Source organism: Hemiscyllium ocellatum, unplaced genomic scaffold (genome assembly GCF_020745735.1).
Source record: "Hemiscyllium ocellatum isolate sHemOce1 unplaced genomic scaffold, sHemOce1.pat.X.cur. scaffold_1818_pat_ctg1, whole genome shotgun sequence".
In the NCBI taxonomy this organism is placed as follows: domain Eukaryota; kingdom Metazoa; phylum Chordata; class Chondrichthyes; order Orectolobiformes; family Hemiscylliidae; genus Hemiscyllium; species Hemiscyllium ocellatum.
Window position 1 is genome coordinate 23,804 of NW_026867888.1, and position 20,947 is coordinate 44,750.

At 52.2% G+C, this 20,947-nt stretch overlaps 12 non-coding genes and 1 pseudogene across 12 annotated transcripts; all 13 read left to right on the forward strand.

The window, feature by feature from the left end:
- Window positions 1-305: 305 nt before the first annotated feature.
- Window positions 306-424, forward strand: LOC132810680 (5S ribosomal RNA). Its single transcript, XR_009643006.1, has one exon. It is a non-coding gene; the product is annotated as a 5S ribosomal RNA (ribosomal RNA).
- Window positions 425-1,960: 1,536 nt separating this feature from the next.
- LOC132810683 (5S ribosomal RNA) lies at window positions 1,961-2,079 on the forward strand. The gene has a single exon (XR_009643007.1). It is a non-coding gene; the product is annotated as a 5S ribosomal RNA (ribosomal RNA).
- A 1,528-nt stretch (window positions 2,080-3,607) lies between these two features.
- On the forward strand, window positions 3,608-3,726 carry LOC132810684 (5S ribosomal RNA). The gene has a single exon (XR_009643008.1). It is a non-coding gene; the product is annotated as a 5S ribosomal RNA (ribosomal RNA).
- Window positions 3,727-5,252: 1,526 nt separating this feature from the next.
- LOC132810685 (5S ribosomal RNA) lies at window positions 5,253-5,371 on the forward strand. Its single transcript, XR_009643009.1, has one exon. It is a non-coding gene; the product is annotated as a 5S ribosomal RNA (ribosomal RNA).
- A 1,532-nt stretch (window positions 5,372-6,903) lies between these two features.
- On the forward strand, window positions 6,904-7,022 carry LOC132810686 (5S ribosomal RNA). Its single transcript, XR_009643010.1, has one exon. It is a non-coding gene; the product is annotated as a 5S ribosomal RNA (ribosomal RNA).
- A 1,529-nt stretch (window positions 7,023-8,551) lies between these two features.
- LOC132810687 (5S ribosomal RNA) lies at window positions 8,552-8,670 on the forward strand. Its single transcript, XR_009643011.1, has one exon. It is a non-coding gene; the product is annotated as a 5S ribosomal RNA (ribosomal RNA).
- Window positions 8,671-10,201: 1,531 nt separating this feature from the next.
- LOC132810725 (5S ribosomal RNA) lies at window positions 10,202-10,319 on the forward strand. Its single transcript, XR_009643046.1, has one exon. It is a non-coding gene; the product is annotated as a 5S ribosomal RNA (ribosomal RNA).
- A 1,530-nt stretch (window positions 10,320-11,849) lies between these two features.
- LOC132810688 (5S ribosomal RNA) lies at window positions 11,850-11,968 on the forward strand. Its single transcript, XR_009643012.1, has one exon. It is a non-coding gene; the product is annotated as a 5S ribosomal RNA (ribosomal RNA).
- Window positions 11,969-13,493: 1,525 nt separating this feature from the next.
- On the forward strand, window positions 13,494-13,612 carry LOC132810689 (5S ribosomal RNA). The gene has a single exon (XR_009643013.1). It is a non-coding gene; the product is annotated as a 5S ribosomal RNA (ribosomal RNA).
- A 1,537-nt stretch (window positions 13,613-15,149) lies between these two features.
- LOC132810676 (5S ribosomal RNA) lies at window positions 15,150-15,258 on the forward strand (annotated as a pseudogene).
- A 1,540-nt stretch (window positions 15,259-16,798) lies between these two features.
- LOC132810690 (5S ribosomal RNA) lies at window positions 16,799-16,917 on the forward strand. Its single transcript, XR_009643014.1, has one exon. It is a non-coding gene; the product is annotated as a 5S ribosomal RNA (ribosomal RNA).
- Window positions 16,918-18,449: 1,532 nt separating this feature from the next.
- On the forward strand, window positions 18,450-18,568 carry LOC132810692 (5S ribosomal RNA). Its single transcript, XR_009643015.1, has one exon. It is a non-coding gene; the product is annotated as a 5S ribosomal RNA (ribosomal RNA).
- A 1,538-nt stretch (window positions 18,569-20,106) lies between these two features.
- LOC132810694 (5S ribosomal RNA) lies at window positions 20,107-20,225 on the forward strand. The gene has a single exon (XR_009643017.1). It is a non-coding gene; the product is annotated as a 5S ribosomal RNA (ribosomal RNA).
- The last annotated feature ends 722 nt before the right edge of the window (window positions 20,226-20,947 follow it).

Consider the following 20,947-nt stretch of genomic DNA (forward strand, 5'->3'; position numbering starts at 1 on the left):
TGCCTGCCATTGGGAAAGGGAGGCGTGGAGGAGTGCGGAAGGATGAGAGAATGCAGGCTGCAGCCTGATGAAGCAGGGGGAGGGCTTGCAGTTGGCCTGCGTGGGGATGTGGGAGACTACAGGAGCCTGGTGGGCAAGGGCTGGCTGAAAGGCAGCTGGAGGGACGGAGGGAGGGAAGCACGCACAGAGGAGGAAGAGCAAAGAGAAAAGAGAAAAAAAAAACAAAGGGGATAAAGAGAAAGAGCAGCAAAGAAAATGTGGCTGGCCAGCACGCCTTGAAGTAGGGAGAAAAGGAAGGGGCCGGTGCCTACGGCCATACTAGTCTGAAAACGCCCGATCTCGTCTGATCTCGGAAGCTAAGCAGACTCAGGCCTGGTTAGTACTTGGATGGGAGACCGCCTGGGAATACCAGGTGCAGTAGGCTTTTTCCGCCAGCAGGGGCTGCTCAAGTCACCCCTCTGCACTTGTGTTGTGCCACGCAATGGAGCGGCAGGTTATTTTTGCTGCTGCTGCTGCTGCTGCTGCTGCTGCTGCCCGGCCATCAGTCGCCTGCAGGCACCAGACAGGGAGGGGAGGAGAGCGGAGCGCTGCCGAAATCAGCGAGAAAGACGGAAAGAAAGGGATTGGGGCTGCACGCTGTCTGCGGGTGGCAGTCAGGAAAGGAGGACAATAGGTGCAGGAGTTGGCCATTCTGCCTTTCGAGCCTGCACCACCATTCAATATGATCATGGCTGATCATCCTTAATCAGTATCCTGTTCCTGCCTTATCTCCGTAACCCTTGATTCCACTATCCTTGAGAGCTCTATGCAACTCTTTCTTAAATGAATCCAGAGACTGGGCCTCCACTGCCCTCTGGGGCAGAGCATTCCACACAGCCACCACTCTCTGGGTGAAGAAGTTTCTCCTCATCTCTGTCCTAAATGGTCTACCCCGTATTTTTAAGCAGTGTCCTCTGTTTCGGCACTCACCCAGCAGCGGAAACATGTTTCCTGCCGCCAGAGTGTCCAATCCTTTGATGATCTGAAATGTCTCAATCAGATCCCCTCTCAGTCTTCTAAACTCGAGGGTACACACAAGCCCAGTCGCTCCAGTCTTTCAGTGTAAGGTAATCCCGCCAGTCCAGGAATTGACCTGGTGAACCTACGCTGCATTCCCTCAATAGCCAGAATCAAATCTGGAGAGCAGAACTGCACACAGTACTCCAGGTGTGGTCTCACCAGGGCCCTGTACAGCTGCAAAAGAACCTCTTTGCTTCTATACTCCATCCCTCTTGTTATGAAGGCCAGCATGCTATTAGCCTTCTTCACTACCTGCTGTACCTGCATGCTTACCTTCATTGAGTGGTGTACAGGAACCCCCAGATCTCTCTGTCCTGCCCCTTGACCTAAATTGATTCCATTTAGGTAGTAATCTGCCTTGCACCAAAGTGGGTAACCATTGATTTATCCACATTAAATTGCATCTGGCCACTCACCTAACTTGTCCAGGTCACCCTGTAATCTGCTAACATCCTGATGACATTTCACCCTGCCAGCCAGCTTAGTATCATCAGCAAATTTGCTAATGTTATGGCTAATAGCATCTTGTAGATGGTTAAGATATATGGTAAAAAGCTGCGGTGCCAGTAGTGATCCCTGCGGTACCCCCTGGCCACTGCCTGCCATTGGGAAAGGGAGGCGTGGAGGAGTGCGGAAGGATGAGAGAATGCAGGCTGCAGCCTGATGAAGCAGGGGGAGGGCTTGCAGTTGGCCTGCGTGGGGATGTGGGAGACTACAGGAGCCTGGTGGGCAAGGGCTGGCTGAAAGGCAGCTGGAGGGACGGAGGGAGGGAAGCACGCACAGAGGAGGAAGAGCAAAGAGAAAAGAGAAAAAAAAAACAAAGGGGATAAAGAGAAAGAGCAGCAAAGAAAATGTGGCTGGCCAGCACGCCTTGAAGTAGGGAGAAAAGGAAGGGGCCGGTGCCTACGGCCATACTAGTCTGAAAACGCCCGATCTCGTCTGATCTCGGAAGCTAAGCAGACTCAGGCCTGGTTAGTACTTGGATGGGAGACCGCCTGGGAATACCAGGTGCAGTAGGCTTTTTCCGCCAGCAGGGGCTGCTCAAGTCACCCCTCTGCACTTGTGTTGTGCCACGCAATGGAGCGGCAGGTTATTTTTGCTGCTGCTGCTGCTGCTGCTGCTGTGCCGGCCATCAGTCGCCTGCAGGCACCAGACAGGGAGGGGAGGAGAGCGGAGCGCTGCCGAAATCAGCGAGAAAGACGGAAAGAAAGGGATTGGGGCTGCACGCTGTCTGCGGGTGGCAGTCAGGAAAGGAGGACAATAGGTGCAGGAGTTGGCCATTCTGCCTTTCGAGCCTGCACCACCATTCAATATGATCATGGCTGATCATCCTTAATCAGTATCCTGTTCCTGCCTTATCTCCGTAACCCTTGATTCCACTATCCTTGAGAGCTCTATGCAACTCTTTCTTAAATGAATCCAGAGACTGGGCCTCCACTGCCCTCTGGGGCAGAGCATTCCACACAGCCACCACTCTCTGGGTGAAGAAGTTTCTCCTCATCTCTGTCCTAAATGGTCTACCCCGTATTTTTAAGCAGTGTCCTCTGTTTCGGCACTCACCCAGCAGCGGAAACATGTTTCCTGCCGCCAGAGTGTCCAATCCTTTGATGATCTGAAATGTCTCAATCAGATCCCCTCTCAGTCTTCTAAACTCGAGGTACACACAAGCCCAGTCGCTCCAGTCTTTCAGTGTAAGGTAATCCCGCCAGTCCAGGAATTGACCTGGTGAACCTACGCTGCATTCCTCAATAGCCAGAATCAAATCTGGAGAGCAGAACTGCACACAGTACTCCAGGTGTGGTCTCACCAGGGCCCTGTACAGCTGCAAAAGAACCTCTTTGCTTCTATACTCCATCCCTCTTGTTATGAAGGCCAGCATGCTATTAGCCTTCTTCACTACCTGCTGTACCTGCATGCTTACCTTCATTGAGTGGTGTACAGGAACCCCCAGATCTCTCTGTCCTGCCCCTTGACCTAAATTGATTCCATTTAGGTAGTAATCTGCCTGCACCAAAGTGGGTAACCATTGATTTATCCACATTAAATTGCATCTGGCCACTCACCTAACTTGTCCAGGTCACCCTGTAATCTGCTAACATCCTGATGACATTTCACCCTGCCAGCCAGCTTAGTATCATCAGCAAATTTGCTAATGTTATGGCTAATAGCATCTTGTAGATGGTTAAGATATATGGTAAAAAGCTGCGGTGCCAGTAGTGATCCCTGCGGTACCCCCCTGGCCACTGCCTGCCATTGGGAAAGGGAGGCGTGGAGGAGTGCGGAAGGATGAGAGAATGCAGGCTGCAGCCTTATGAAGCAGGGGGAGGGCTTGCAGTTGGCCTGCGTGGGGATGTGGGAGACTACAGGAGCCTGGTGGGCAAGGGCTGGCTGAAAGGCAGCTGGAGGGACGGAGGGAGGGAAGCACGCACAGAGGAGGAAGAGCAAAGAGAAAAGAGAAAAAAAAACAAAGGGGATAAAGAGAAAGAGCAGCAAAGAAAATGTGGCTGGCCAGCACGCCTTGAAGTAGGGAGAAAAGGAAGGGGCCGGTGCCTACGGCCATACTAGTCTGAAAACGCCCGATCTCGTCTGATCTCGGAAGCTAAGCAGACTCAGGCCTGGTTAGTACTTGGATGGGAGACCGCCTGGGAATACCAGGTGCAGTAGGCTTTTTCCGCCAGCAGGGGCTGCTCAAGTCACCCCTCTGCACTTGTGTTGTGCCACGCAATGGAGCGGCAGGTTATTTTTGCTGCTGCTGCTGCTGCTGCTGTGCCGGCCATCAGTCGCCTGCAGGCACCAGACAGGGAGGGGAGGAGAGCGGAGCGCTGCCGAAATCAGCGAGAAAGACGGAAAGAAAGGGATTGGGGCTGCACGCTGTCTGCGGGTGGCAGTCAGGAAAGGAGGACAATAGGTGCAGGAGTTGGCCATTCTGCCTTTCGAGCCTGCACCACCATTCAATATGATCATGGCTGATCATCCTTAATCAGTATCCTGTTCCTGCCTTATCTCCGTAACCCTTGATTCCACTATCCTTGAGAGCTCTATGCAACTCTTTCTTAAATGAATCCAGAGACTGGGCCTCCACTGCCCTCTGGGGCAGAGCATTCCACACAGCCACCACTCTCTGGGTGAAGAAGTTTCTCCTCATCTCTGTCCTAAATGGTCTACCCCGTATTTTTAAGCAGTGTCCTCTGTTTCGGCACTCACCCAGCAGCGGAAACATGTTTCCTGCCGCCAGAGTGTCCAATCCTTTGATGATCTGAAATGTCTCAATCAGATCCCCTCTCAGTCTTCTAAACTCGAGGGTACACACAAGCCCAGTCGCTCCAGTCTTTCAGTGTAAGGTAATCCCGCCAGTCCAGGAATTGACCTGGTGAACCTACGCTGCATTCCCTCAATAGCCAGAATCAAATCTGGAGAGCAGAACTGCACACAGTACTCCAGGTGTGGTCTCACCAGGGCCCTGTACAGCTGCAAAAGAACCTCTTTGCTTCTATACTCCATCCCTCTTGTTATGAAGGCCAGCATGCTATTAGCCTTCTTCACTACCTGCTGTACCTGCATGCTTACCTTCATTGAGTGGTGTACAGGAACCCCAGATCTCTCTGTCCTGCCCCTTGACCTAAATTGATTCCATTTAGGTAGTAATCTGCCTTCCACCAAAGTGGGTAACCATTGATTTATCCACATTAAATTGCATCTGGCCACTCACCTAACTTGTCCAGGTCACCCTGTAATCTGCTAACATCCTGATGACATTTCACCCTGCCAGCCAGCTTAGTATCATCAGCAAATTTGCTAATGTTATGGCTAATAGCATCTTGTAGATGGTTAAGATATATGGTAAAAAGCTGCGGTGCCAGTAGTGATCCCTGCGGTACCCCCTGGCCACTGCCTGCCATTGGGAAAGGGAGGCGTGGAGGAGTGCGGAAGGATGAGAGAATGCAGGCTGCAGCCTGATGAAGCAGGGGGAGGGCTTGCAGTTGGCCTGCGTGGGGATGTGGGAGACTACAGGAGCCTGGTGGGCAAGGGCTGGCTGAAAGGCAGCTGGAGGGACGGAGGGAGGGAAGCACGCACAGAGGAGGAAGAGCAAAGAGAAAAGAGAAAAAAAAACAAAGGGGATAAAGAGAAAGAGCAGCAAAGAAAATGTGGCTGGCCAGCACGCCTTGAAGTAGGGAGAAAAGGAAGGGGCCGGTGCCTACGGCCATACTAGTCTGAAAACGCCCGATCTCGTCTGATCTCGGAAGCTAAGCAGACTCAGGCCTGGTTAGTACTTGGATGGGAGACCGCCTGGGAATACCAGGTGCAGTAGGCTTTTTCCGCCAGCAGGGGCTGCTCAAGTCACCCCTCTGCACTTGTGTTGTGCCACGCAATGGAGCGGCAGGTTATTTTTGCTGCTGCTGCTGCTGCTGCTGCTGCTGTGCCGGCCATCAGTCGCCTGCAGGCACCAGACAGGGAGGGGAGGAGAGCGGAGCGCTGCCGAAATCAGCGAGAAAGACGGAAAGAAAGGGATTGGGGCTGCACGCTGTCTGCGGGTGGCAGTCAGGAAAGGAGGACAATAGGTGCAGGAGTTGGCCATTCTGCCTTTCGAGCCTGCACCACCATTCAATATGATCATGGCTGATCATCCTTAATCAGTATCCTGTTCCTGCCTTATCTCCGTAACCCTTGATTCCACTATCCTTGAGAGCTCTATGCAACTCTTTCTTAAATGAATCCAGAGACTGGGCCTCCACTGCCCTCTGGGGCAGAGCATTCCACACAGCCACCACTCTCTGGGTGAAGAAGTTTCTCCTCATCTCTGTCCTAAATGGTCTACCCCGTATTTTTAAGCAGTGTCCTCTGTTTCGGCACTCACCCAGCAGCGGAAACATGTTTCCTGCCGCCAGAGTGTCCAATCCTTTGATGATCTGAAATGTCTCAATCAGATCCCCTCTCAGTCTTCTAAACTCGAGGGTACACACAAGCCCAGTCGCTCCAGTCTTTCAGTGTAAGGTAATCCCGTCAGTCCAGGAATTGACCTGGTGAACCTACGCTGCATTCCCTCAATAGCCAGAATCAAATCTGGAGAGCAGAACTGCACACAGTACTCCAGGTGTGGTCTCACCAGGGCCCTGTACAGCTGCAAAAGAACCTCTTTGCTTCTATACTCCATCCCTCTTGTTATGAAGGCCAGCATGCTATTAGCCTTCTTCACTACCTGCTGTACCTGCATGCTTACCTTCATTGAGTGGTGTACAGGAACCCCCAGATCTCTCTGTCCTGCCCCTTGACCTAAATTGATTCCATTTAGGTAGTAATCTGCCTTGCACCAAAGTGGGTAACCATTGATTTATCCACATTAAATTGCATCTGGCCACTCACCTAACTTGTCCAGGTCACCCTGTAATCTGCTAACATCCTGATGACATTTCACCCTGCCAGCCAGCTTAGTATCATCAGCAAATTTGCTAATGTTATGGCTAATAGCATCTTGTAGATGGTTAAGATATATGGTAAAAAGCTGCGGTGCCAGTAGTGATCCCTGCGGTACCCCCCTGGCCACTGCCTGCCATTGGGAAAGGGAGGCGTGGAGGAGTGCGGAAGGATGAGAGAATGCAGGCTGCAGCCTTATGAAGCAGGGGGAGGGCTTGCAGTTGGCCTGCATGGGGATGTGGGAGACTACAGGAGCTGGTGGGCAAGGGCTGGCTGAAAGGCAGCTGGAGGGACGGAGGGAGGGAAGCACGCACAGAGGAGGAAGAGCAAAGAGAAAAGAGAAAAAAAAACAAAGGGGATAAAGAGAAAGAGCAGCAAAGAAAATGTGGCTGGCCAGCACGCCTTGAAGTAGGGAGAAAAGGAAGGGGCGGTGCCTACGGCCATACTAGTCTGAAAACGCCCGATCTCGTCTGATCTCGGAAGCTAAGCAGACTCAGGCCTGGTTAGTACTTGGATGGGAGACCGCCTGGGAATACCAGGTGCAGTAGGCTTTTTCCGCCAGCAGGGGCTGCTCAAGTCACCCCTCTGCACTTGTGTTGTGCCACGCAATGGAGCGGCAGGTTATTTTTGCTGCTGCTGCTGCTGCTGCTGCTGTGGGCCATCAGTCGCCTGCAGGCACCAGACAGGGAGGGGAGGAGAGCGGAGCGCTGCCGAAATCAGCGAGAAAGACGGAAAGAAAGGGATTGGGGCTGCACGCTGTCTGCGGGTGGCAGTCAGGAAAGGAGGACAATAGGTGCAGGAGTTGGCCATTCTGCCTTTCGAGCCTGCACCACCATTCAATATGATCATGGCTGATCATCCTTAATCAGTATCCTGTTCCTGCCTTATCTCCGTAACCCTTGATTCCACTATCCTTGAGAGCTCTATGCAACTCTTTCTTAAATGAATCCAGAGACTGGGCCTCCACTGCCCTCTGGGGCAGAGCATTCCACACAGCCACCACTCTCTGGGTGAAGAAGTTTCTCCTCATCTCTGTCCTAAATGGTCTACCCCGTATTTTTAAGCAGTGTCCTCTGTTTCGGCACTCACCCAGCAGCGGAAACATGTTTCCTGCCGCCAGAGTGTCCAATCCTTTGATGATCTGAAATGTCTCAATCAGATCCCCTCTCAGTCTTCTAAACTCGAGGGTACACACAAGCCCAGTCGCTCCAGTCTTTCAGTGTAAGGTAATCCCGCCAGTCCAGGAATTGACCTGGTGAACCTACGCTGCATTCCCTCAATAGCCAGAATCAAATCTGGAGAGCAGAACTGCACACAGTACTCCAGGTGTGGTCTCACCAGGGCCCTGTACAGCTGCAAAAGAACCTCTTTGCTTCTATACTCCATCCCTCTTGTTATGAAGGCCAGCATGCTATTAGCCTTCTTCACTACCTGCTGTACCTGCATGCTTACCTTCATTGAGTGGTGTACAGGAACCCCCAGATCTCTCTGTCCTGCCCCTTGACCTAAATTGATTCCATTTAGGTAGTAATCTGCCTTGCACCAAAGTGGGTAACCATTGATTTATCCACATTAAATTGCATCTGGCCACTCACCTAACTTGTCCAGGTCACCCTGTAATCTGCTAACATCCTGATGACATTTCACCCTGCCAGCCAGCTTAGTATCATCAGCAAATTTGCTAATGTTATGGCTAATAGCATCTTGTAGATGGTTAAGATATATGGTAAAAAGCTGCGGTGCCAGTAGTGATCCCTGCGGTACCCCCTGGCCACTGCCTGCCATTGGGAAAGGGAGGCGTGGAGGAGTGCGGAAGGATGAGAGAATGCAGGCTGCAGCCTTATGAAGCAGGGGGAGGGCTTGCAGTTGGCCTGCGTGGGGATGTGGGAGACTACAGGAGCCTGGTGGGCAAGGGCTGGCTGAAAGGCAGCTGGAGGGACGGAGGGAGGGAAGCACGCACAGAGGAGGAAGAGCAAAGAGAAAAGAGAAAAAAAAAACAAAGGGGATAAAGAGAAAGAGCAGCAAAGAAAATGTGGCTGGCCAGCACGCCTTGAAGTAGGGAGAAAAGGAAGGGGCCGGTGCCTACGGCCATACTAGTCTGAAAACGCCCGATCTCGTCTGATCTCGGAAGCTAAGCAGACTCAGGCCTGGTTAGTACTTGGATGGGAGACCGCCTGGGAATACCAGGTGCAGTAGGCTTTTTCCGCCAGCAGGGGCTGCTCAAGTCACCCCTCTGCACTTGTGTTGTGCCACGCAATGGAGCGGCAGGTTATTTTTGCTGCTGCTGCTGCTGCTGCTGTGTGCGGCCATCAGTCGCCTGCAGGCACCAGACAGGGAGGGGAGGAGAGCGGAGCGCTGCCGAAATCAGCGAGAAAGACGGAAAGAAAGGGATTGGGGCTGCACGCTGTCTGCGGGTGGCAGTCAGGAAAGGAGGACAATAGGTGCAGGAGTTGGCCATTCTGCCTTTCGAGCCTGCACCACCATTCAATATGATCATGGCTGATCATCCTTAATCAGTATCCTGTTCCTGCCTTATCTCCGTAACCCTTGATTCCACTATCCTTGAGAGCTCTATGCAACTCTTTCTTAAATGAATCCAGAGACTGGGCCTCCACTGCCCTCTGGGGCAGAGCATTCCACACAGCCACCACTCTCTGGGTGAAGAAGTTTCTCCTCATCTCTGTCCTAAATGGTCTACCCCGTATTTTTAAGCAGTGTCCTCTGTTTCGGCACTCACCCAGCAGCGGAAACATGTTTCCTGCCGCCAGAGTGTCCAATCCTTTGATGATCTGAAATGTCTCAATCAGATCCCCTCTCAGTCTTCTAAACTCGAGGGTACACACAAGCCCAGTCGCTCCAGTCTTTCAGTGTAAGGTAATCCCGCCAGTCCAGGAATTGACCTGGTGAACCTACGCTGCATTCCCTCAATAGCCAGAATCAAATCTGGAGAGCAGAACTGCACACAGTACTCCAGGTGTGGTCTCACCAGGGCCCTGTACAGCTGCAAAAGAACCTCTTTGCTTCTATACTCCATCCCTCTTGTTATGAAGGCCAGCATGCTATTAGCCTTCTTCACTACCTGCTGTACCTGCATGCTTACCTTCATTGAGTGGTGTACAGGAACCCCCAGATCTCTCTGTCCTGCCCCTTGACCTAAATTGATTCCATTTAGGTAGTAATCTGCCTTGCACCAAAGTGGGTAACCATTGATTTATCCACATTAAATTGCATCTGGCCACTCACCTAACTTGTCCAGGTCACCCTGTAATCTGCTAACATCCTGATGACATTTCACCCTGCCAGCCAGCTTAGTATCATCAGCAAATTTGCTAATGTTATGGCTAATAGCATCTTGTAGATGGTTAAGATATATGGTAAAAAGCTGCGGTCCCAGTAGTGATCCCTGCGGTACCCCCCTGGCCACTGCCTGCCATTGGGAAAGGGAGGCGTGGAGGAGTGCGGAAGGATGAGAGAATGCAGGCTGCAGCCTTATGAAGCAGGGGGAGGGCTTGCAGTTGGCCTGCGTGGGGATGTGGGAGACTACAGGAGCCTGGTGGGCAAGGGCTGGCTGAAAGGCAGCTGGAGGGACGGAGGGAGGGAAGCACGCACAGAGGAGGAAGAGCAAAGAGAAAAGAGAAAAAAAAAAACAAAGGGGATAAAGAGAAAGAGCAGCAAAGAAAATGTGGCTGGCCAGCACGCCTTGAAGTAGGGAGAAAAGGAAGGGGCCGGTGCCTACGGCCATACTAGTCTGAAAGCGCCCGATCTCGTCTGATCTCGGAAGCTAAGCAGACTCAGGCCTGGTTAGTACTTGGATGGGAGACGCCTGGGAATACCAGGTGCAGTAGGCTTTTTCCGCCAGCAGGGGCTGCTCAAGTCACCCCTCTGCACTTGTGTTGTGCCACGCAATGGAGCGGCAGGATATTTTTGCTGCTGCTGCTGCTGCTGCTGCTGTGCCGGCCATCAGTCGCCTGCAGGCACCAGACAGGGAGGGGAGGAGAGCGGAGCGCTGCCGAAATCAGCGAGAAAGACGGAAAGAAAGGGATTGGGGCTGCACGCTGTCTGCGGGTGGCAGTCAGGAAAGGAGGACAATAGGTGCAGGAGTTGGCCATTCTGCCTTTCGAGCCTGCACCACCATTCAATATGATCATGGCTGATCATCCTTAATCAGTATCCTGTTCCTGCCTTATCTCCGTAACCCTTGATTCCACTATCCTTGAGAGCTCTATGCAACTCTTTCTTAAATGAATCCAGAGACTGGGCCTCCACTGCCCTCTGGGGCAGAGCATTCCACACAGCCACCACTCTCTGGGTGAAGAAGTTTCTCCTCATCTCTGTCCTAAATGGTCTACCCGTATTTTTAAGCAGTGTCCTCTGTTTCGGCACTCACCCAGCAGCGGAAACATGTTTCCTGCCGCCAGAGTGTCCAATCCTTTGATGATCTGAAATGTCTCAATCAGATCCCCTCTCAGTCTTCTAAACTCGAGGGTACACACAAGCCCAGTCGCTCCAGTCTTTCAGTGTAAGGTAATCCCGCCAGTCCAGGAATTGACCTGGTGAACCTACGCTGCATTCCCTCAATAGCCAGAATCAAATCTGGAGAGCAGAACTGCACACAGTACTCCAGGTGTGGTCTCACCAGGGCCCTGTACAGCTGCAAAAGAACCTCTTTGCTTCTATACTCCATCCCTCTTGTTATGAAGGCCAGCATGCTATTAGCCTTCTTCACTACCTGCTGTACCTGCATGCTTACCTTCATTGAGTGGTGTACAGGAACCCCCAGATCTCTCTGTCCTGCCCCTTGACCTAAATTGATTCCATTTAGGTAGTAATCTGCCTTGCACCAAAGTGGGTAACCATTGATTTATCCACATTAAATTGCATCTGGCCACTCACCTAACTTGTCCAGGTCACCCTGTAATCTGCTAACATCCTGATGACATTTCACCCTGCCAGCCAGCTTAGTATCATCAGCAAATTTGCTAATGTTATGGCTAATAGCATCTTGTAGATGGTTAAGATATATGGTAAAAAGCTGCGGTGCCAGTAGTGATCCCTGCGGTACCCCCTGGCCACTGCCTGCCATTGGGAAAGGGAGGCGTGGAGGAGTGCGGAAGGATGAGAGAATGCAGGCTGCAGCCTGATGAAGCAGGGGGAGGGCTTGCAGTTGGCCTGCGTGGGGATGTGGGAGACTACAGGAGCCTGGTGGGCAAGGGCTGGCTGAAAGGCAGCTGGAGGGACGGAGGGAGGGAAGCACGCACAGAGGAGGAAGAGCAAAGAGAAAAGAGAAAAAAAAAACAAAGGGGATAAAGAGAAAGAGCAGCAAAGAAAATGTGGCTGGCCAGCACGCCTTGAAGTAGGGAGAAAAGGAAGGGGCCGGTGCCTACGGCCATACTAGTCTGAAAACGCCCGATCTCGTCTGATCTCGGAAGCTAAGCAGACTCAGGCCTGGTTAGTACTTGGATGGGAGACCGCCTGGGAATACCAGGTGCAGTAGGCTTTTTCCGCCAGCAGGGGCTGCTCAAGTCACCCCTCTGCACTTGTGTTGTGCCACGCAATGGAGCGGCAGGTTATTTTTGCTGCTGCTGCTGCTGCTGTGCCGGCCATCAGTCGCCTGCAGGCACCAGACAGGGAAGGGAGGAGAGCGGAGCGCTGCCGAAATCAGCGAGAAAGACGGAAAGAAAGGGATTGGGGCTGCACGCTGTCTGCGGGTGGCAGTCAGGAAAGGAGGACAATAGGTGCAGGAGTTGGCCATTCTGCCTTTCGAGCCTGCACCACCATTCAATATGATCATGGCTGATCATCCTTAATCAGTATCCTGTTCCTGCCTTATCTCCGTAACCCTTGATTCCACTATCCTTGAGAGCTCTATGCAACTCTTTCTTAAATGAATCCAGAGACTGGGCCTCCACTGCCCTCTGGGGCAGAGCATTCCACACAGCCACCACTCTCTGGGTGAAGAAGTTTCTCCTCATCTCTGTCCTAAATGGTCTACCCCGTATTTTTAAGCAGTGTCCTCTGTTTCGGCACTCACCCAGCAGCGGAAACATGTTTCCTGCCGCCAGAGTGTCCAATCCTTTGATGATCTGAAATGTCTCAATCAGATCCCCTCTCAGTCTTCTAAACTCGAGGGTACACACAAGCCCAGTCGCTCCAGTCTTTCAGTGTAAGGTAATCCCGCCAGTCCAGGAATTGACCTGGTGAACCTACGCTGCATTCCCTCAATAGCCAGAATCAAATCTGGAGAGCAGAACTGCACACAGTACTCCAGGTGTGGTCTCACCAGGGCCCTGTACAGCTGCAAAAGAACCTCTTTGCTTCTATACTCCATCCCTCTTGTTATGAAGGCCAGCATGCTATTAGCCTTCTTCACTACCTGCTGTACCTGCATGCTTACCTTCATTGAGTGGTGTACAGGAACCCCAGATCTCTCTGTCCTGCCCCTTGACCTAAATTGATTCCATTTAGGTAGTAATCTGCCTTGCACCAAAGTGGGTAACCATTGATTTATCCACATTAAATTGCATCTGGCCACTCACCTAACTTGTCCAGGTCACCCTGTAATCTGCTAACATCCTGATGACATTTCACCCTGCCAGCCAGCTTAGTATCATCAGCAAATTTGCTAATGTTATGGCTAATAGCATCTTGTAGATGGTTAAGATATATGGTAAAAAGCTGCGGTGCCAGTAGTGATCCCTGCGGTACCCCCCTGGCCACTGCCTGCCATTGGGAAAGGGAGGCGTGGAGGAGTGCGGAAGGATGAGAGAATGCAGGCTGCAGCCTGATGAAGCAGGGGGAGGGCTTGCAGTTGGCCTGCGTGGGGATGTGGGAGACTACAGGAGCCTGGTGGGCAAGGGCTGGCTGAAAGGCAGCTGGAGGGACGGAGGGAGGGAAGCACGCACAGAGGAGGAAGAGCAAAGAGAAAAGAGAAAAAAAAAACAAAGGGGATAAAGAGAAAGAGCAGCAAAGAAAATGTGGCTGGCCAGCACGCCTTGAAGTAGGGAGAAAAGGAAGGGGCCGGTGCCTACGGCCATACTAGTCTGAAAACGCCCGATCTCGTCTGATCTCGGAAGCTAAGCAGACTCAGGCCTGGTTAGTACTTGGATGGGAGACCGCCTGGGAATACCAGGTGCAGTAGGCTTTTTCCGCCAGCAGGGGCTGCTCAAGTCACCCCTCTGCACTTGTGTTGTGCCACGCAATGGAGCGGCAGGTTATTTTTGCTGCTGCTGCTGCTGCTGCTGCTGCTGCTGTGCGGCCATCAGTCGCCTGCAGGCACCAGACAGGGAGGGGAGGAGAGCGGAGCGCTGCCGAAATCAGCGAGAAAGACGGAAAGAAAGGGATTGGGGCTGCACGCTGTCTGCGGGTGGCAGTCAGGAAAGGAGGACAATAGGTGCAGGAGTTGGCCATTCTGCCTTTCGAGCCTGCACCACCATTCAATATGATCATGGCTGATCATCCTTAATCAGTATCCTGTTCCTGCCTTATCTCCGTAACCCTTGATTCCACTATCCTTGAGAGCTCTATGCAACTCTTTCTTAAATGAATCCAGAGACTGGGCCTCCACTGCCCTCTGGGGCAGAGCATTCCACACAGCCACCACTCTCTGGGTGAAGAAGTTTCTCCTCATCTCTGTCCTAAATGGTCTACCCCGTATTTTTAAGCAGTGTCCTCTGTTTCGGCACTCACCCAGCAGCGGAAACATGTTTCCTGCCGCCAGAGTGTCCAATCCTTTGATGATCTGAAATGTCTCAATCAGATCCCCTCTCAGTCTTCTAAACTCGAGGGTACACACAAGCCCAGTCGCTCCAGTCTTTCAGTGTAAGGTAATCCCGCCAGTCCAGGAATTGACCTGGTGAACCTACGCTGCATTCCCTCAATAGCCAGAATCAAATCTGGAGAGCAGAACTGCACACAGTACTCCAGGTGTGGTCTCACCAGGGCCCTGTACAGCTGCAAAAGAACCTCTTTGCTTCTATACTCCATCCCTCTTGTTATGAAGGCCAGCATGCTATTAGCCTTCTTCACTACCTGCTGTACCTGCATGCTTACCTTCATTGAGTGGTGTACAGGAACCCCCAGATCTCTCTGTCCTGCCCCTTGACCTAAATTGATTCCATTTAGGTAGTAATCTGCCTTGCACCAAAGTGGGTAACCATTGATTTATCCACATTAAATTGCATCTGGCCACTCACCTAACTTGTCCAGGTCACCCTGTAATCTGCTAACATCCTGATGACATTTCACCCTGCCAGCCAGCTTAGTATCATCAGCAAATTTGCTAATGTTATGGCTAATAGCATCTTGTAGATGGTTAAGATATATGGTAAAAAGCTGCGGTCCCAGTAGTGATCCCTGCGGTACCCCCCTGGCCACTGCCTGCCATTGGGAAAGGGAGGCGTGGAGGAGTGCGGAAGGATGAGAGAATGCAGGCTGCAGCCTGATGAAGCAGGGGGAGGGCTTGCAGTTGGCCTGCGTGGGGATGTGGGAGACTACAGGAGCCTGGTGGGCAAGGGCTGGCTGAAAGGCAGCTGGAGGGACGGAGGGAGGGAAGCACGCACAGAGGAGGAAGAGCAAAGAGAAAAGAGAAAAAAAAAACAAAGGGGATAAAGAGAAAGAGCAGCAAAGAAAATGTGGCTGGCCAGCACGCCTTGAAGTAGGGAGAAAAGGAAGGGGCCAGTGCCTACGGCCATACTAGTCTGAAAACGCCTGATCTCGGAAGCTAAGCAGACTCAGGCCTGGTTAGTACTTGGATGGGAGACCGCCTGGGAATACCAGGTGCAGTAGGCTTTTTCCGCCAGCAGGGGCTGCTCAAGTCACCCCTCTGCACTTGTGTTGTGCCACGCAATGGAGCGGCAGGTTATTTTTGCTGCTGCTGCTGCTGCTGCTGCTGCTGCTGCTGCCCGGCCATCAGTCGCCTGCAGGCACCAGACAGGGAGGGGAGGAGAGCGGAGCGCTGCCGAAATCAGCGAGAAAGACGGAAAGAAAGGGATTGGGGCTGCACGCTGTCTGCGGGTGGCAGTCAGGAAAGGAGGACAATAGGTGCAGGAGTTGGCCATTCTGCCTTTCGAGCCTGCACCACCATTCAATATGATCATGGCTGATCATCCTTAATCAGTATCCTGTTCCTGCCTTATCTCCGTAACCCTTGATTCCACTATCCTTGAGAGCTCTATGCAACTCTTTCTTAAATGAATCCAGAGACTGGGCCTCCACTGCCCTCTGGGGCAGAGCATTCCACACAGCCACCACTCTCTGGGTGAAGAAGTTTCTCCTCATCTCTGTCCTAAATGGTCTACCCCGTATTTTTAAGCAGTGTCCTCTGTTTCGGCACTCACCCAGCAGCGGAAACATGTTTCCTGCCGCCAGAGTGTCCAATCCTTTGATGATCTGAAATGTCTCAATCAGATCCCCTCTCAGTCTTCTAAACTCGAGGGTACACACAAGCCCAGTCGCTCCAGTCTTTCAGTGTAAGGTAATCCCGCCAGTCCAGGAATTGACCTGGTGAACCTACGCTGCATTCCCTCAATAGCCAGAATCAAATCTGGAGAGCAGAACTGCACACAGTACTCCAGGTGTGGTCTCACCAGGGCCCTGTACAGCTGCAAAAGAACCTCTTTGCTTCTATACTCCATCCCTCTTGTTATGAAGGCCAGCATGCTATTAGCCTTCTTCACTACCTGCTGTACCTGCATGCTTACCTTCATTGAGTGGTGTACAGGAACCCCCAGATCTCTCTGTCCTGCCCCTTGACCTAAATTGATTCCATTTAGGTAGTAATCTGCCTTGCACCAAAGTGGGTAACCATTGATTTATCCACATTAAATTGCATCTGGCCACTCACCTAACTTGTCCAGGTCACCCTGTAATCTGCTAACATCCTGATGACATTTCACCCTGCCAGCCAGCTTAGTATCATCAGCAAATTTGCTAATGTTATGGCTAATAGCATCTTGTAGATGGTTAAGATATATGGTAAAAAGCTGCGGTGCCAGTAGTGATCCCTGCGGTACCCCCCTGGCCACTGCCTGCCATTGGGAAAGGGAGGCGTGGAGGAGTGCGGAAGGATGAGAGAATGCAGGCTGCAGCCTTATGAAGCAGGGGGAGGGCTTGCAGTTGGCCTGCGTGGGGATGTGGGAGACTACAGGAGCCTGGTGGGCAAGGGCTGGCTGAAAGGCAGCTGGAGGGACGGAGGGAGGGAAGCACGCACAGAGGAGGAAGAGCAAAGAGAAAAGAGAAAAAAAAAACAAAGGGGATAAAGAGAAAGAGCAGCAAAGAAAATGTGGCTGGCCAGCACGCCTTGAAGTAGGGAGAAAAGGAAGGGGCCGGTGCCTACGGCCATACTAGTCTGAAAACGCCCGATCTCGTCTGATCTCGGAAGCTAAGCAGACTCAGGCCTGGTTAGTACTTGGATGGGAGACCGCCTGGGAATACCAGGTGCAGTAGGCTTTTTCCGCCAGCAGGGGCTGCTCAAGTCACCCCTCTGCACTTGTGTTGTGCCACGCAATGGAGCGGCAGGTTATTTTTGCTGCTGCTGCTGCTGCTGCTGCTGTGCCGGCCATCAGTCGCCTGCAGGCACCAGACAGGGAGGGGAGGAGAGCGGAGCGCTGCCGAAATCAGCGAGAAAGACGGAAAGAAAGGGATTGGGGCTGCACGCTGTCTGCGGGTGGCAGTCAGGAAAGGAGGACAATAGGTGCAGGAGTTGGCCATTCTGCCTTTCGAGCCTGCACCACCATTCAATATGATCATGGCTGATCATCCTTAATCAGTATCCTGTTCCTGCCTTATCTCCGTAACCCTTGATTCCACTATCCTTGAGAGCTCTATGCAACTCTTTCTTAAATGAATCCAGAGACTGGGCCTCCACTGCCCTCTGGGGCAGAGCATTCCACACAGCCACCACTCTCTGGGTGAAGAAGTTTCTCCTCATCTCTGTCCTAAATGGTCTACCCCGTATTTTTAAGCAGTGTCCTCTGTTTCGGCACTCACCCAGCAGCGGAAACATGTTTCCTGCCGCCAGAGTGTCCAATCCTTTGATGATCTGAAATGTCTCAATCAGATCCCCTCTCAGTCTTCTAAACTCGAGGGTACACACAAGCCCAGTCGCTCCAGTCTTTCAGTGTAAGGTAATCCCGCCAGTCCAGGAATTGACCTGGTGAACCTACGCTGCATTCCCTCAATAGCCAGAATCAAATCTGGAGAGCAGAACTGCACACAGTACTCCAGGTGTGGTCTCACCAGGGCCCTGTACAGCTGCAAAAGAACCTCTTTGCTTCTATACTCCATCCCTCTTGTTATGAAGGCCAGCATGCTATTAGCCTTCTTCACTACCTGCTGTACCTGCATGCTTACCTTCATTGAGTGGTGTACAGGAACCCCCAGATCTCTCTGTCCTGCCCCTTGACCTAAATTGATTCCATTTAGGTAGTAATCTGCCTTGCACCAAAGTGGGTAACCATTGATTTATCCACATTAAATTGCATCTGGCCACTCACCTAACTTGTCCAGGTCACCCTGTAATCTGCTAACATCCTGATGACATTTCACCCTGCCAGCCAGCTTAGTATCATCAGCAAATTTGCTAATGTTATGGCTAATAGCATCTTGTAGATGGTTAAGATATATGGTAAAAAGCTGCGGTGCCAGTAGTGATCCCTGCGGTACCCCCCTGGCCACTGCCTGCCATTGGGAAAGGGAGGCGTGGAGGAGTGCGGAAGGATGAGAGAATGCAGGCTGCAGCCTTATGAAGCAGGGGGAGGGCTTGCAGTTGGCCTGCGTGGGGATGTGGGAGACTACAGGAGCCTGGTGGGCAAGGGCTGGCTGAAAGGCAGCTGGAGGGACGGAGGGAGGGAAGCACGCACAGAGGAGGAAGAGCAAAGAGAAAAGAGAAAAAAAAAACAAAGGGGATAAAGAGAAAGAGCAGCAAAGAAAATGTGGCTGGCCAGCACGCCTTGAAGTAGGGAGAAAAGGAAGGGGCCGGTGCCTACGGCCATACTAGTCTGAAAACGCCCGATCTCGTCTGATCTCGGAAGCTAAGCAGACTCAGGCCTGGTTAGTACTTGGATGGGAGACCGCCTGGGAATACCAGGTGCAGTAGGCTTTTTCCGCCAGCAGGGGCTGCTCAAGTCACCCCTCTGCACTTGTGTTGTGCCACGCAATGGAGCGGCAGGTTATTTTTGCTGCTGCTGCTGCTGCTGCTGCTGCTGCTGTGCCGGCCATCAGTCGCCTGCAGGCACCAGACAGGGAGGGGAGGAGAGCGGAGCGCTGCCGAAATCAGCGAGAAAGACGGAAAGAAAGGGATTGGGGCTGCACGCTGTCTGCGGGTGGCAGTCAGGAAAGGAGGACAATAGGTGCAGGAGTTGGCCATTCTGCCTTTCGAGCCTGCACCACCATTCAATATGATCATGGCTGATCATCCTTAATCAGTATCCTGTTCCTGCCTTATCTCCGTAACCCTTGATTCCACTATCCTTGAGAGCTCTATGCAACTCTTTCTTAAATGAATCCAGAGACTGGGCCTCCACTGCCCTCTGGGGCAGAGCATTCCACACAGCCACCACTCTCTGGGTGAAGAAGTTTCTCCTCATCTCTGTCCTAAATGGTCTACCCCGTATTTTTAAGCAGTGTCCTCTGTTTCGGCACTCACCCAGCAGCGGAAACATGTTTCCTGCCGCCAGAGTGTCCAATCCTTTGATGATCTGAAATGTCTCAATCAGATCCCCTCTCAGTCTTCTAAACTCGAGGGTACACACAAGCCCAGTCGCTCCAGTCTTTCAGTGTAAGGTAATCCCGCCAGTCCAGGAATTGACCTGGTGAACCTACGCTGCATTCCCTCAATAGCCAGAATCAAATCTGGAGAGCAGAACTGCACACAGTACTCCAGGTGTGGTCTCACCAGGGCCCTGTACAGCTGCAAAAGAACCTCTTTGCTTCTATACTCCATCCCTCTTGTTATGAAGGCCAGCATGCTATTAGCCTTCTTCACTACCTGCTGTACCTGCATGCTTACCTTCATTGAGTGGTGTACAGGAACCCCCAGATCTCTCTGTCCTGCCCCTTGACCTAAATTGATTCCATTTAGGTAGTAATCTGCCTTGCACCAAAGTGGGTAACCATTGATTTATCCACATTAAATTGCATCTGGCCACTCACCTAACTTGTCCAGGTCACCCTGTAATCTGCTAACATCCTGATGACATTTCACCCTGCCAGCCAGCTTAGTATCATCAGCAAATTTGCTAATGTTATGGCTAATAGCATCTTGTAGATGGTTAAGATATATGGTAAAAAGCTGCGGTGCCAGTAGTGATCCCTGCGGTACCCCCCTGGCCACTGCCTGCCATTGGGAAAGGGAGGCGTGGAGGAGTGCGGAAGGATGAGAGAATGCAGGCTGCAGCCTTATGAAGCAGGGGGAGGGCTTGCAGTTGGCCTGCGTGGGGATGTGGGAGACTACAGGAGCCTGGTGGGCAAGGGCTGGCTGAAAGGCAGCTGGAGGGACGGAGGGAGGGAAGCACGCACAGAGGAGGAAGAGCAAAGAGAAAAGAGAAAAAAAAAACAAAGGGGATAAAGAGAAAGAGCAGCAAAGAAAATGTGGCTGGCCAGCACGCCTTGAAGTAGGGAGAAAAGGAAGGGGCCGGTGCCTACGGCCATACTAGTCTGAAAACGCCCGATCTCGTCTGATCTCGGAAGCTAAGCAGACTCAGGCCTGGTTAGTACTTGGATGGGAGACCGCCTGGGAATACCAGGTGCAGTAGGCTTTTTCCGCCAGCAGGGGCTGCTCAAGTCACCCCTCTGCACTTGTGTTGTGCCACGCAATGGAGCGGCAGGTTTTTTTTGCTGCTGCTGCTGCTGCTGCTGCTGCTGCTGTGCCGGCCATCAGTCGCCTGCAGGCACCAGACAGGGAGGGGAGGAGAGCGGAGCGCTGCCGAAATCAGCGAGAAAGACGGAAAGAAAGGGATTGGGGCTGCACGCTGTCTGCGGGTGGCAGTCAGGAAAGGAGGACAATAGGTGCAGGAGTTGGCCATTCTGCCTTTCGAGCCTGCACCACCATTCAATATGATCATGGCTGATCATCCTTAATCAGTATCCTGTTCCTGCCTTATCTCCGTAACCCTTGATTCCACTATCCTTGAGAGCTCTATGCAACTCTTTCTTAAATGAATCCAGAGACTGGGCCTCCACTGCCCTCTGGGGCAGAGCATTCCACACAGCCACCACTCTCTGGGTGAAGAAGTTTCTCCTCATCTCTGTCCTAAATGGTCTACCCCGTATTTTTAAGCAGTGTCCTCTGTTTCGGCACTCACCCAGCAGCGGAAACATGTTTCCTGCCGCCAGAGTGTCCAATCCTTTGATGATCTGAAATGTCTCAATCAGATCCCCTCTCAGTCTTCTAAACTCGAGGGTACACACAAGCCCAGTCGCTCCAGTCTTTCAGTGTAAGGTAATCCGCCAGTCCAGGAATTGACCTGGTGAACCTACG